Source organism: Triticum dicoccoides, chromosome 4A (genome assembly GCF_002162155.2).
Source record: "Triticum dicoccoides isolate Atlit2015 ecotype Zavitan chromosome 4A, WEW_v2.0, whole genome shotgun sequence".
NCBI lineage: Eukaryota > Viridiplantae > Streptophyta > Magnoliopsida > Poales > Poaceae > Triticum > Triticum dicoccoides.
In genome coordinates this window covers 611,125,800-611,138,620 of record NC_041386.1, presented here as the reverse complement: position 1 = coordinate 611,138,620, position 12,821 = coordinate 611,125,800, and the positions used below count along the sequence as shown (strand labels likewise).

At 43.9% G+C, this 12,821-nt stretch overlaps 1 pseudogene; it reads left to right on the top strand.

Annotated features, from left to right (window-relative positions):
• The first annotated feature begins 5,473 nt into the window (after positions 1-5,473).
• Positions 5,474-12,821, top strand: part of LOC119283806 — an 8,981-nt pseudogene continuing 1,633 nt past the window's right edge.

Below are 12,821 nucleotides of genomic sequence, written 5' to 3'. Positions count from 1 at the left end.
GGGTACACGGTGACGTGTTCGTGTGCGAACAACCGCCAAGGACCAGCAACGCCGGGGTGGAAGGAGCTATGAGAGGGGGAGGGAAAGACCTGCAGATCTGGCGCCGTCCGCCAGGGGGAAGACCGCGTGGCGTACTACATCTAACATGCTTTGACACTATGCATTCTAAAGTTAATTAATCGATTGGCATCAATCACTCTATTCAATTAACAGGCGGGATGGTTATAAGAACGCGGTGGGTTTGGATGAAGATGTGAAGACACTTGAGAAAATGCTGCTTCATAAAGATCAACCTCAGCAAATGTTTGTCTCCATACTTGGGGAGAGTGGTGTCAGAAAGAAAACACTGTTATGTACTATCATCGGACATACTGATGCGATTTATGAGTTTGAAATTGTAGTTTGGTTCAACATGCCGGCAGATTACACCACAGAAGATCTCCTCCAAGAAATCTACGATAGAGCATGTGAAAGTGCACCACAACATCATCTGAATGAAGGCATTAATATCGCTGATAAGCTCCGACACCTCCTGAAGAAAAAGAGGTATTTGGTGATTATCGAGGGTACACGGTGACGTGTTCGTGTGCGAACACACTTTTTGGCGACTTCGCTGGGGACCAAACTTTGAACGGTCTCCGGCCCGTTCTTGCTATGAAGAGATCGTCATGTAGGGTTTGCAATCTACAAAGGTAATATGAATACCCAATTCACATATGTAGATGCAAATAATGCGTATGTTGTTGCTAGATCATCTAATGAGCATAATGTATCGGCTAGCCCTATATTTATCAATCATGCATCTAATTATGTGCAAGGGCCGATGCAACAAAATCTCCATGATTCTATTTCATATAATTCTAGCAACATGCAACATATGTATCCCAACTCTCATGCATCGGCAACCCCACAAATCCATATGCTGATGAACAACATGATGGGTTCGGTTAATCGATTTGTAACACCTGATGTTAAAATTTCCAATAGCATAGAAGAGAGTGTTTCACCTTTTTATTCATCGGCAACTAATTTGCAGTATGTGAATCCAAACGTGCCGGTGGATAGGGGAATTGGCCATGTTGCTACTAGTTATTTGGCCAATTACCCTCAAACATCATATGCTACACCTAATGCTACTAATTTTTTGGCACCATACGCAACTGTTGATGTCCATAATTCGGCTCCGCACCTTCATGGTCATGGCCGAATAAGTGAAACTTCTGCAGGAGCACAAATGCCTTCACCTACTACCGTGGCATATCATGTACCCCCTACACAATTACAGAATTTCGGCAACATCTCATTGCCGAAAGAGTCTAAAAGCATCGGGGGGCAACCATATCCAGACTGGGTGGTTGAGAACAAGCTTACATTCTCTTGGGATTTGTGCAACTCCATTCAACAGGAACTAATAGAAGGAGGGAAGCCTCATGATTTTGCTGCAGTAAAAGCTAGAGTTGTGCAAATGATGCAGTCGCCCAGTGTTGTACCATCTAGTGTACCCCCTAAACAATTGCAAAGTTTCGGCACCTCATTGCCGGAAAAGTCTGAAAGTATTGGGGGGCAATTTCATGAGGAGTGGATGGAAATTGAGATGAAAAGGTTCAAAGCTCGCCAAGCTGAGATGTGGGCTAAAATTAGACAAGAGCGAGAAGCCTTGCAAATTCAAAAAGATAAAGATATTGATTCGGGTAACAAAGAAAATCCAGTTATTGAAAAAGCCGAATCAAGTAGTATATATTCTGAGTCCATCAAATCCAAAGAAGCAAGCATTATTGAGAAAGGGCATGGCAAGCGTAGGAAAACAGCGGTGCTTGATTTTTCTGAAGTTAGCGGAACCTACTTCCTGCCCTATGAGTTTCGTGCCGTAGAAATTGACAAGCCTCTAGGACAAGAGCAAGTAGCTGAACAAAGTTCGGCTGACAAGGATCTTCAAAGTAATGTTGCATGGAATCAAGAAAAAGATGATGATAAGGCGTTGGGGAGCCATCCAAAGATAGATCAAGATATTGTTCAAGTCACACCACCATCATGCTCTCCCAACAAATTTGAAAAAGTATGCCTAGCAAGTAATTTTCCTATTTCCAGATTTGGTCGCAACTTCATAGTTGATGCATCTATTAGAAAAATCCTCATAAGTAATTTTGAAAGACCAATGAAGAAGGGTTATTTACTTGTTAGCAACAAAATTGTTATTGAGCATATCGGTCAACCCATTGTGCCATTCAGAAAGACCGATAGCGAAAAATTATTGCAGCCAAGGCTTTCCCCGTTGCTTTATCTAAAGCTCATATCTAATTGGGTAGCTTTGCTTATTTCTTACTTGGCTTACACTTGGTCTCAATTGAGACATGTATGTTTTAACTATTTTTGTTTCAGAAATTTAAAGCCAAGGTTAAAATCTTTTGAGCAAACCGATGCCAGTATAGTTTCTTATCCAAAGACATCGGAGGTAGAGTGAAAAACACAATGCATAGCTGAATGGGGTGATGCAAAATCTGAATCATTCATTTGCTTAACTCCAAAGCCGTTCTCACAACAAGATCGGCTAGAGAATAAAAAGTTTACCTTCAGTTCAAGCATGTGTGATCAAATATTTGATTTATTGTTGAGAAATAATTATATTAGAATTCTTGACCACCATGTTGAGCCATCTGTCCAGGGACGAATGTATTGTAAGTTGCATGATTCATCCAAGCATAATTTTGAGGATTGCAAGATGTTCCGTCAAATAGTTAAATCGGCCATTGATAAAGGACGATTAAAATTTGTTGAGATACCAACAGATGATGGGTCTATTCGAATTGGTCCTGATGGCAAAAGGTTTTTGCATCGGCTGCTTCAAGCCGATCCATTTAAAGAGAAGGTAAAAACTACAGGTGATGGGATTGAGCTTTCAAGTAATCAAGTTGTTGAAGAGCATAATGAACATAATCTTGAGGGCGAGAATTCCATCGAAACTACAATGAAGACGCCAAAGACTGGGGGGCACCAAGCAAATCCAATGATCGACGAAAGCAAATCAAAAGAAAACAAAGGCCGAAATAAGCACAAGTATAAGAGATCAAAAATCGCCTTTGCTGAACTATTGGATAAATATCAAAAGAAGTGTGATGAGAAGAATGCTTGTCGGCCCAATCCTGGAAAGAAATCAAGATCACCCCCAAGGCGCAAATATGAGGATTGGTATTGGCAAAGTGAGAATTTTAATGCAACATATTCATATCCTTATTTTAAGCCACCAATACCAATGTCGTGGATGCCTCCCTATGCTCATATAGATCCATATCCATCATGGGACAGGTATGATACAAGGGCGCATTCTCCATCTTATTTTAGATCATCTCACCAATATTATGCAACTCTGAGAAGATCAACATTTGAACAATCACATGTTAAAGACCGCTTCAGTCATAAGAAATTGGTCTAGAGCTCAAGGAAGAAGAAAGAGGTGGTCAAGCAAGTTTACCGTGTTAAAAGAGATGGTCGTAAGAGTGCAACTTCAGATTTGATCTCAAATGAAAAAGAGCCAATTAATGTGTTGACATTGGCTACTAAAGACAATGAGACAAAGCAACCAATTATTGAGAGTCGAAGTGCCAAATCTAAAGAAAATAAGTTGAGAGTGCACAAGGCCAAAAAGGAATTGCCATTGGTCAAAACAGAATCACAGCTGAGATGCCCACTCGTCTTATCCTATTGGCAAAAGAGGGAACTACAAAAACTTAGTGCACATGAACTTGAAGAAAGGAACATGGCATGGGTTCCCAAAGGAAGTGTTCAAAATAAGAATTATGTGAAAGCATCCATTACACGACGTGCGGCAAAGATGAAGAAGGAAAAGAGTGAAAACTATGAAGGACCAAGCCGAAGGTTTCAACATCTTCGTTCCACACATTATCCATATTCTTCAACTATGTCATTGATGCCTATGTCATGGAATTCGTCATCAGGTATGATTGGTTACCCTCAATGGACTTATTATAATCCATGGATGCAATATAATTTCTTACATCATGAAAGGGTATTGCCAAATCACTATACATTTGATTAGCTACAAGTTTGTTGCTGATCCAAAGGGCCGAAATACTTGATTTGTCATTTCATTTGTTTATTTCGGCTATATGTGCTTTGAATGAAGTTTACATAGTAATGGACGATATATACTTACCGTCCTAAGAAGATGCAGAATGGACGATGGAGTGTTTACATCGTCCTTAGAACCAACATGGTACAAGTTATTTTTCGGCACGCTAGCTATGCCGAAAAACAGGGGGGCATGTGTTGACGCTCAAAATTGGCACAGTCATAAAATTAGCATAGGTTATATCAAGAACAATTCAAACTTATAATTGGAAGTCACCTTGGAATGTCTCTCTTCGAGAAGATCAAGATGGATATCAAGATAGTCTAAAACGGAGCTCGGACTCAAAAGTTATGACAAGTTCAGATATGCTCATGTTGACACCAGAGTAAAGAAAGGCATAAAACTCAATCAATATGGCCTCTGGTGGAATCTGTTTCAACATGAAAGTTGTGCGTCTCGTCGAAACGATTGATTTTGATATAAAAATCGTCTTAATCCGAGTTCGTATGCAACCTGTGGAGGCAAAACAAGGTCAGAAACAAAAGCTGCAGAGTCATTTCGGACCGACCGAGTTGATTTGATCGGTGAGACCGAGTTTGTCCGAAAATTTACCAGAGAGTTGGCAATGTTGACTCAGTAGGACCGAAGCAAACTAATCGGTAAGACCGAGATTGATCCAGAAAGTTACAGAAAGTTGACCACGTTCACTCGGTGGGACCGAAGCAAACCAATCGGTGAGACCGAGATTGATCCGGAAATTGCCAAAGATTCCTATCCGAGTTAGCTTAGGGTTTTTGATGTTTTGGACGGAATTTTTAGTCCTTTTCTTGTACGGGAAGTCCAGCCGCCTCTTATATATGTTGGGGGTGACGGCCGATTGAAACAACACACAATCGAACAAATCTATCTACATCTTTTACCTTTACTTTTCCTTCTCCCTTGTTCTTCTTCTTCCTCGTTCTTCGTTCGTTCTTCGTGTTGAAGGGCAGCGATCCTCGAGGCTCTAGGGGCGGGCGAACCGACCTAGGGCAGCCCATGGCCGCCGCACGTCCAGACGGGGTCCCTCCCGGGCGCGTGGGGTTTCGGGTCCTCAAAAGCGCCTGCCAGATTGTCTTGCGTACCGCGCTTCCGGCAGGCCTCCTTCGACGTGAGCTGCGGTGCATCACCCCCGGCGTCGAGGGTACACGGTGACGTGTTCGTGTGCGAACAACCGCCAAGGACCAGCAACGCCGGGGTGGAAGGAGCTATGAGAGGGGGAGGGAAAGACCTGCAGATCTGGCGCCGTCCGCCAGGGGGAAGACCGCGTGGCGTACTACATCTAACATGCTTTGACACTATGCATTCTAAAGTTAATTAATCGATTGGCATCAATCACTCTATTCAATTAACAGGCGGGATGGTTATAAGAACGCGGTGGGTTTGGATGAAGATGTGAAGACACTTGAGAAAATGCTGCTTCATAAAGATCAACCTCAGCAAATGTTTATCTCCATACTTGGGGAGAGTGGTGTCAGAAAGAAAACACTGTTATGTACTATCATCGGACATACTGATGCGATTTATGAGTTTGAAATTGTAGTTTGGTTCAACATGCCGGCAGATTACACCACAGAAGATCTCCTCCAAGAAATCTACGATAGAGCATGTGAAAGTGCACCACAACATCATCTGAATGAAGGCATTAATATCGCTGATAAGCTCCGACACCTCCTGAAGAAAAAGAGGTATTTGGTGATTATCAGAGGCATATGCTCCAAAACCATTCTCAACTGTGTGAGGGTGAGCCTACCAGATGACAATAATGGTAGCCGTATTGTGCTCGTGTTGGACACTGAGAGCGAAGAAGTAGCATGGCATGCTAACACCATGAACAAAGATGGCATAAATGGAATCCACATGTTGGGCCGTTTGGATGAAAAAAGAAGTGGGCAATTGTTCTGTTCGAGGGCCTTGAGGAAAGAATTGTCCGATGTGAAGGAAAACAGGGAAATGAGCAAATACAGCAAAATTGTGTATGATATAACTGGGGCTACCCTCTGGCTATAGTGCTCCTGGCTGGACTCCTCCGATCCCAGGGCAGTGGGAAGCAGTGTTGCAACAGCTCAGGCATATACCAGGAATGGAAGAAGCACAAGGTGTTGGAAATATGAGCGATTTACCAAATAATTTTATTAACAGAAATACTAGATAAAGCATGACTAATATAGTAGAGATAAAACAAGTCATGCATTCTAACAGAGAGAAGGTAAATAGGTTCTGCATATATGAACCGTAGCCTATCATATCTAAAGCAGACAGTATAGCAAGTAGCATATATGAAGTAGAACCTATCATGTGTAGGATAAGGACTAGAACAAGATACTGCGGTAGAACCTTTAACAGGAAAGACAAGAACACGTACGGGACAGCAGCAGCAGAAGTGCTGGACTTGGGGTCAGTGTCCTCACCTGCCATGTCGTCGAGGAGGTCATGGACGTCGGGGAAGAAGTCGTCGTCGGGGAAGTAGTCGTCGGCACCGAATCGTCCGTGATGAAGCAGCCAGTAGTCGCGTTGAGCGCTCCCCAAAAACCTTATCACCCTTCTCCCGTACAGACTCAAAAGGTGCGGTTTCGAAGGCCTACTGTCCCGACCTGCGGTGCACGCCGCAAGACGGGATGGGGAAGAACGTAGCAGCAGAGCAGTGGTCGGAACTTTGTGGCGAGAGGAAGAGGAGCTTCTGTTGTGTCTCTCTGGAGAGGAGCGACCTCTCTTATATAGGCACAGGAGAAGGACGCGAAGAGGCTGCGGCGGGAGGTGAAGCAACGAAGGGAGACGAAGCGAACAGGCAGCGGCCGAAGAGGCGCGCCTCGGCTCGGTTCATTCCCGCAACCCGCGGTGCGTCGTGACGAGGCGAGGCGAGGCGAGGCGTGGTGTGGCGTGGCGAGGCGGGCGGCGGAGGAGGAGTGCGCGTGGATGTCCCTCTTGTTCTTATGCTCATACATGTGGGGAAAGAACCTCCCTTATAAAGAGGTCCAACTCCCTCTAAACTAGCAATGTGGGACTAAACTTTTGTTCCACCTCTTGCCTTGCACAAATGGGTTGCGTGGGCCTCTAGGATTTATTAGGAATTTCTGAAACTGCTATTGGGCTAGGCCCAAAATAGACAAAATTCCAGCAATCCCCCACCAGATCTTAGAGGCACACAAAAATTTGCCTTTGGTTCCAAAACACTGTTTTATATACCGGTACTGCAGTGGAGACTGTTAAGTTGAACTTCCACCTAGAACTCTATGCTACACTAGTAAGCAACTTGAACACTGGACTGGGCCTTGAACTACAAGTTTTCTGCGAATCTAGCTTCACATAAAGCTTGACCGATACGTGGCTACCGTGGATCTTCCCCGCAGGTGGAGCTTATGCGTCATACTCTGTGACCTTTCATGAGTTTACTAGAGAGAACCCTACTCTCATAGATTGCGACGTTTGACAATCAGACTCATATAGGTGTGTTCTTCAAAAGATGTTCTGCAGGATAACATCTCTGCTTAAATAAGCCACTTAGAACACATTAAGATATACATCAACCTGCCATGCAGATTAGGAGAGTATTGCATCTTCATGGAGTGGTATTATGAATAGTAAGGATACTCTCCTCTCAGTTGACCAACAGCTTGTCTTCCACATCTAATGGATCTCCGATCACAAAGAATAGGTTACCACTGTGAACAACTCATATTGTGGGTCTCATACCCATCTCCCTCGATGCATTATCTATCACATTACGTGATAGACCCTTAGTAAAAGGATCTGCCAGATTTTTAGACGTTTGGATATAATCCAATGCAATAACTCTGGAGTTTTTCATTTTCCTGACAGACTTTAACCTTCTCTGAACGTGTCTTGATGACTTCATGTTATCCTTTGAGCTGCTCACTTTCGTGATCACAGTTTGATTGTCGCAGTTCATAAGGATACCCGGTACAGGTTTCTCAACAACCGATAAGTCATTCAAGAGCCGACGAAGCCAATCTGCTTCGACCGTAGCTGTATCTAGTGTTTTGAGTTCTGCTTCCATTGTTGACCTCGTTAAGATGGTCTGCTTGCAAGACTTCCAAGAAACAGTGCCACCTCCATGAGTGAATACATAACCGCTCGTGGCCTTTATCTCATCAGCATCTGAGATCCAGTTTGAGTCACTATACCCTTCAAGCACCTTTGGATGCCCGGTGTAGTGAACTCCATAATTTGCAGTGCCTTTCAAATAACGCAAAACTCTCTCTAGAGCTTTCCAATGCACATCTCCTGGTTTTGAGACAAACCGACTCAGTTTGCTAACAGCAAAAGAGATGTCAGGTCTTGTAGCACTTGCTAAGTACATAAGCGAGCCAATAATCTGAGAATATTTCAATTGATCTCTAGCAATTCTTCGATTTTTTTGAAGTAATACACTTGCATCATATGGTGTTGGAGAGGGCTTGCAGTCACTATAACCAAAGCGACTCAAGATCTTTTCCACATAGTGAGATTGAAGCAATGTAATCCCACCATCATCGTCTCTCAACAACTTGATGTTCAGAATGACATCAGCCACTCCTAAATCCTTCATCTCAAAACAACGAGATAGGAAATCCTTGACCTCCTTAATAGCATTCAGATTTGTTCCGAAAATCAGTATGTCATCAACATACAAGAACAGGATAACTCCCTCGCCCCCACCATGGCGATAGTACACACATTTGTTAGCTTTGTTCACAACAAAGCCTGCAGCTGTTAAAATTCTATCAAACTTCTCATGCCACTGTTTGGGTGCTTGCTTAAGTCCGTACAAAGACTTCAGCAACTTGCACACTTTCCCTTCCTGACCATCTAGTACAAACCCATCTGATTGTTCCATATAAATTTCCTCGTCCAACTCTCCATTTAGGAAAGCAGTCTTAACATCTATTTGATGAACGAGAAGACCATGTGAGGCGGCTAGTGAAAGTAGAACTCGAATAGTGGTCAGTCGAGCCACAGGTGAGTAAGTATCAAAGAAGTCTTCACCTTCCTTTTGGGTATAACCCTTAGCCACGAGCCGAGCCTTATACTTTTCAATAGTACCATCAGGCCTAAGCTTCTTCTTGAATACCCATTTGCATCATATAGGTTTGCACCCATAAGGACGATCAGTTATCTCCCAAGTTTCATTCGCCAAGATGGAATCCATCTCGCTACGAACCGCTTCCTTCTAGTAGTCAGCATCTTCAGATGCATAGGCCTCTGAAATAGAACTGGGAGTGTCATCTATGAGGTACACAAGAAAATCATCACCAAAATACTTTGCAGTCCTCTGTCTCTTGCTCCTAATAGGAACTTCATTGTTCTTCTCCACAGGACTTTCAAAGTGTTCCATCAAAATTGTAGGTTCGGTAATTGTAACTGGTTCCTGATTCGATGAACTAGGCATCTCCTGATTAGATGAGGTAGCCATATCCTTCATGGGAAAGATATCTTCAAAGAAAGTCGCATCATTCGACTCCATGATCGTACCGACATGCATGTCAGGTACCTCAGATTTTACAACCAAAAATCTATAGCCAATGCTATGAAAAGCATATCCCAGGAAAACACAATCCACAGTCTTTGGTCCAAGCTTCCGCTTCTTTGAAATTTGAGCATTGACTTTAGCCAAACAACCCCATGTTCGTAGATAAGAGAGTTTTAACCTTTTTTCTCCCATTCCTCGAATGGAGTTATCTCTTTGTTCTTTGTGGGGACTCGGTTCAGGACATGACATGCTGTCAATATCGCCTCCCCCCACCATGCCTTGGAGAGACTCGATGTGTCTAACATGGCGTTTACCAAATCAGTCAGAGTACGGTTCTTTCTTTCGGCCACCCCATTTGACTGAGGTGAGTAGGGAGGCGTCCTCTCGTGGATTATACCATGTTCCGCACAAAAAGCATCAAGCTCATTGGAAAAATACTCTCCACCACGGTCAGACCTAAGCCTCTTGATTTTCCGATCAAGTTGGTTTTCCACTTCAGCTTTATAGATCTTGAAAAAGTTCAAAGCCTCATCCTTAGATTTCAGAAGATACACCCGGCAGTATCTAGTGGAGTCATCAATTAACGTCATGAAATATTTCTTTCCACCTTTTGTCAACACACCATTCATTTCACATAGATCTGAATGTATGAGCTCTAGTGGTGCAAGATTTCTTATTTCCGCAATCGTGTGAGACTTACGAGGTTGCTTAGCTTGCACACACACTTGACACTTAGATCCCTTGACGGTGGTGAAACTAGGGATTAAGTTTAACTTCGCTAGTCGCGACATGCAACCAAAGTTAACATGACAAAGACGTGAATGCCACACATTGGATTCACTATTGTTGCAAATATGATTAACAACTTTATTGCAAACGTCTGATAAGGATAAACGAAACAAGCCTCCTGACTCATAGCCTTTACCAACAAAGGTTCCATACTTGAATATTACAAATTTATTCGACTCAAAGACAAGCTTGTAGCCATCTCTACACAGAAGAGATCCGCTAACAAGATTTTTATTGACGGAGGGGACATAATGCACGTTCTTCAGCCGCACGATCTTCCCCGAAGTAAACTTCAGATCGACCGTGCCAACACCATGAACAGAAGCACTTGAACCGTTGCCCATCAGCACGGTTGAAGTCCCTGTGGTCTAATAAGACGAAAACATGGAAATATCACCGCATACATGCACATTAGCACCTGTGTCAATCAACCAGTCAGGAGAATGACATACTGAAAGAATAGTGGAAAATATACCATACCTAGCATCCTTCATGTCAGTGTCTCCAATGACAACATTAGCGGTCTTGCCGCCTTTCCCAGGATGACACTTGTCATCGCGATTAGGGCAACTAGGAGCCCAATGATCAGGATCCCCACACACATGACAAGCACCTTTCTTCTTGCCATTCTTCTTCTTGAAATTCATGTGTTGCACAGCCTTGTTCTTCCCATCAAACTTTGCTTTTCCATCAAACTTGCCCTTGTTCTTGAACTTGTGGGGCTGGAAGTTCTGCTTCTGTACCACATTGGCACTAGATCCTCCCTCAATACCTCGAGCACGTGTGTCCTTTGCTCTCGCCTTTTCTTCCACATCAAGAGTGTCAATAAGATTTGGGACGGGAAACTCCTGCCTCTTATGCTTCAGCAAGGTAGCAAAGTTCCTCCATGAAGGAGGAAGCTTAGTGATGATACCTCCGGCAACAAACTTGTCCGGTAGCATACAACTGAAGTGCTCAAGTTCTCTAGCAAATGACTGTATCTCATGAGCTTGCTCAACCACGGAGCGCTCTTCAGTCATCCTGTAATCATAGAATTGCTTCATGATGTACAGCTCAGTGCCAGCATCCGAGACCCCAAACTTGGCCTCGAGTGCATCCCACATATCTTTTCCATTATCAATTGACGCATAAGAATCAACTATGTTCTCACCAAGAACACTCAAGAGAGCATCCTTAAACAGAGTATCCATTTTCTGAAAAGCTTGTGCCTGTTGAGCATCAAGCTCTCCTTCAGGTTTGCCGAGAGTGGCGTCATAGCAACTCATGGTTTGAAACCATAAGACTGCTCTCACGCGCCACCTCTTATAGTGGATACCCTCAAACATAGTAGGTCTCATGGAAGCAGCAAAACCACTTGGGGTAAATTGCCTATAATAAGGTTTTTGGATTGTTGGAAATATGAGCAATTTACCAAATGATTTTATCAACAGAAATACTAGATAAAGCATGACTAATATAGTAGAGATAAAACAACTCGTGTGTTCTAACAGAGAGAAGGTAAATAGCTTCTGCGTATATGAACCGTAGCCTATCATATCTAAAGCAGACAGTATAGCAAGTAGCATATATGAAGTAGAACCTATCATGTGTAGGACAAGGACTAGAACAAGGAACTGCGGTAGAACCTTTAACAGGAAAGACAAGAACACGTACGGGACAGCAGCAGCAGAAGCGTTGGACTTGGGGTCGGTGTCCTCGCCTGCCATGTCGTCGAGGAGGTCGTGGACGTCGGGGAAGAAGTCGTCGTCGGGGAAGTAGTCGTCGGCGACCGGATCGTCCGTGATGAAGCGGCCAGTAGTCGCGCTGAGGGCTCCCCAAAAACCTTATCACCCTTCTCCCGTACAGGACTCAAAAGGTGCGGTTTCGGAGGCCTACTGTCCCGACCTGCGGTGCACGCCGCAAGACGGGATGGGGAAGAACGTAGCAGCAGCGCAGTGGTCGGAACTTTGTGGCGAGAGGAAGAGGAGCTTCTGTTGTGTCTCTCTGGAGAGGAGCGACCTCTCTTATATAGGCACAGGAGAAGGACGCGAAGAAGCGAACAGGCAGCGGCCGAAGAGGCGCGCCGTTCGAATTTAATGTCCACTACAGAAAACGTTTCAACTCCCACGTGACCTTTCGTATACCCGTCGTTCGTGGCAAAAATTTAGACTGCGGCGCGGCGAGGCGGCGGAGAAGGAGCGCGCGTGGATGTCCCTCTTGTTCTCATGCTCATACATGTGGGGAAAGAATCTCCCTTATAAAGAGGTCCAACTCCCTCTAAACTAGCAATGTGGGGCTAAACTTTTGTTCCACCTCTTGCCTTGCACAAATGAGCTGCGTGGGCTTCTAGGATTTATTAGGAATTTCTGAAACTGCTATTGGGCTAGGCCCAAAATAGACAAAATTCCAGCACAAGATGTCGAGGGAAACAAGATAACTGAATCTGTACTGTCCAAGGGC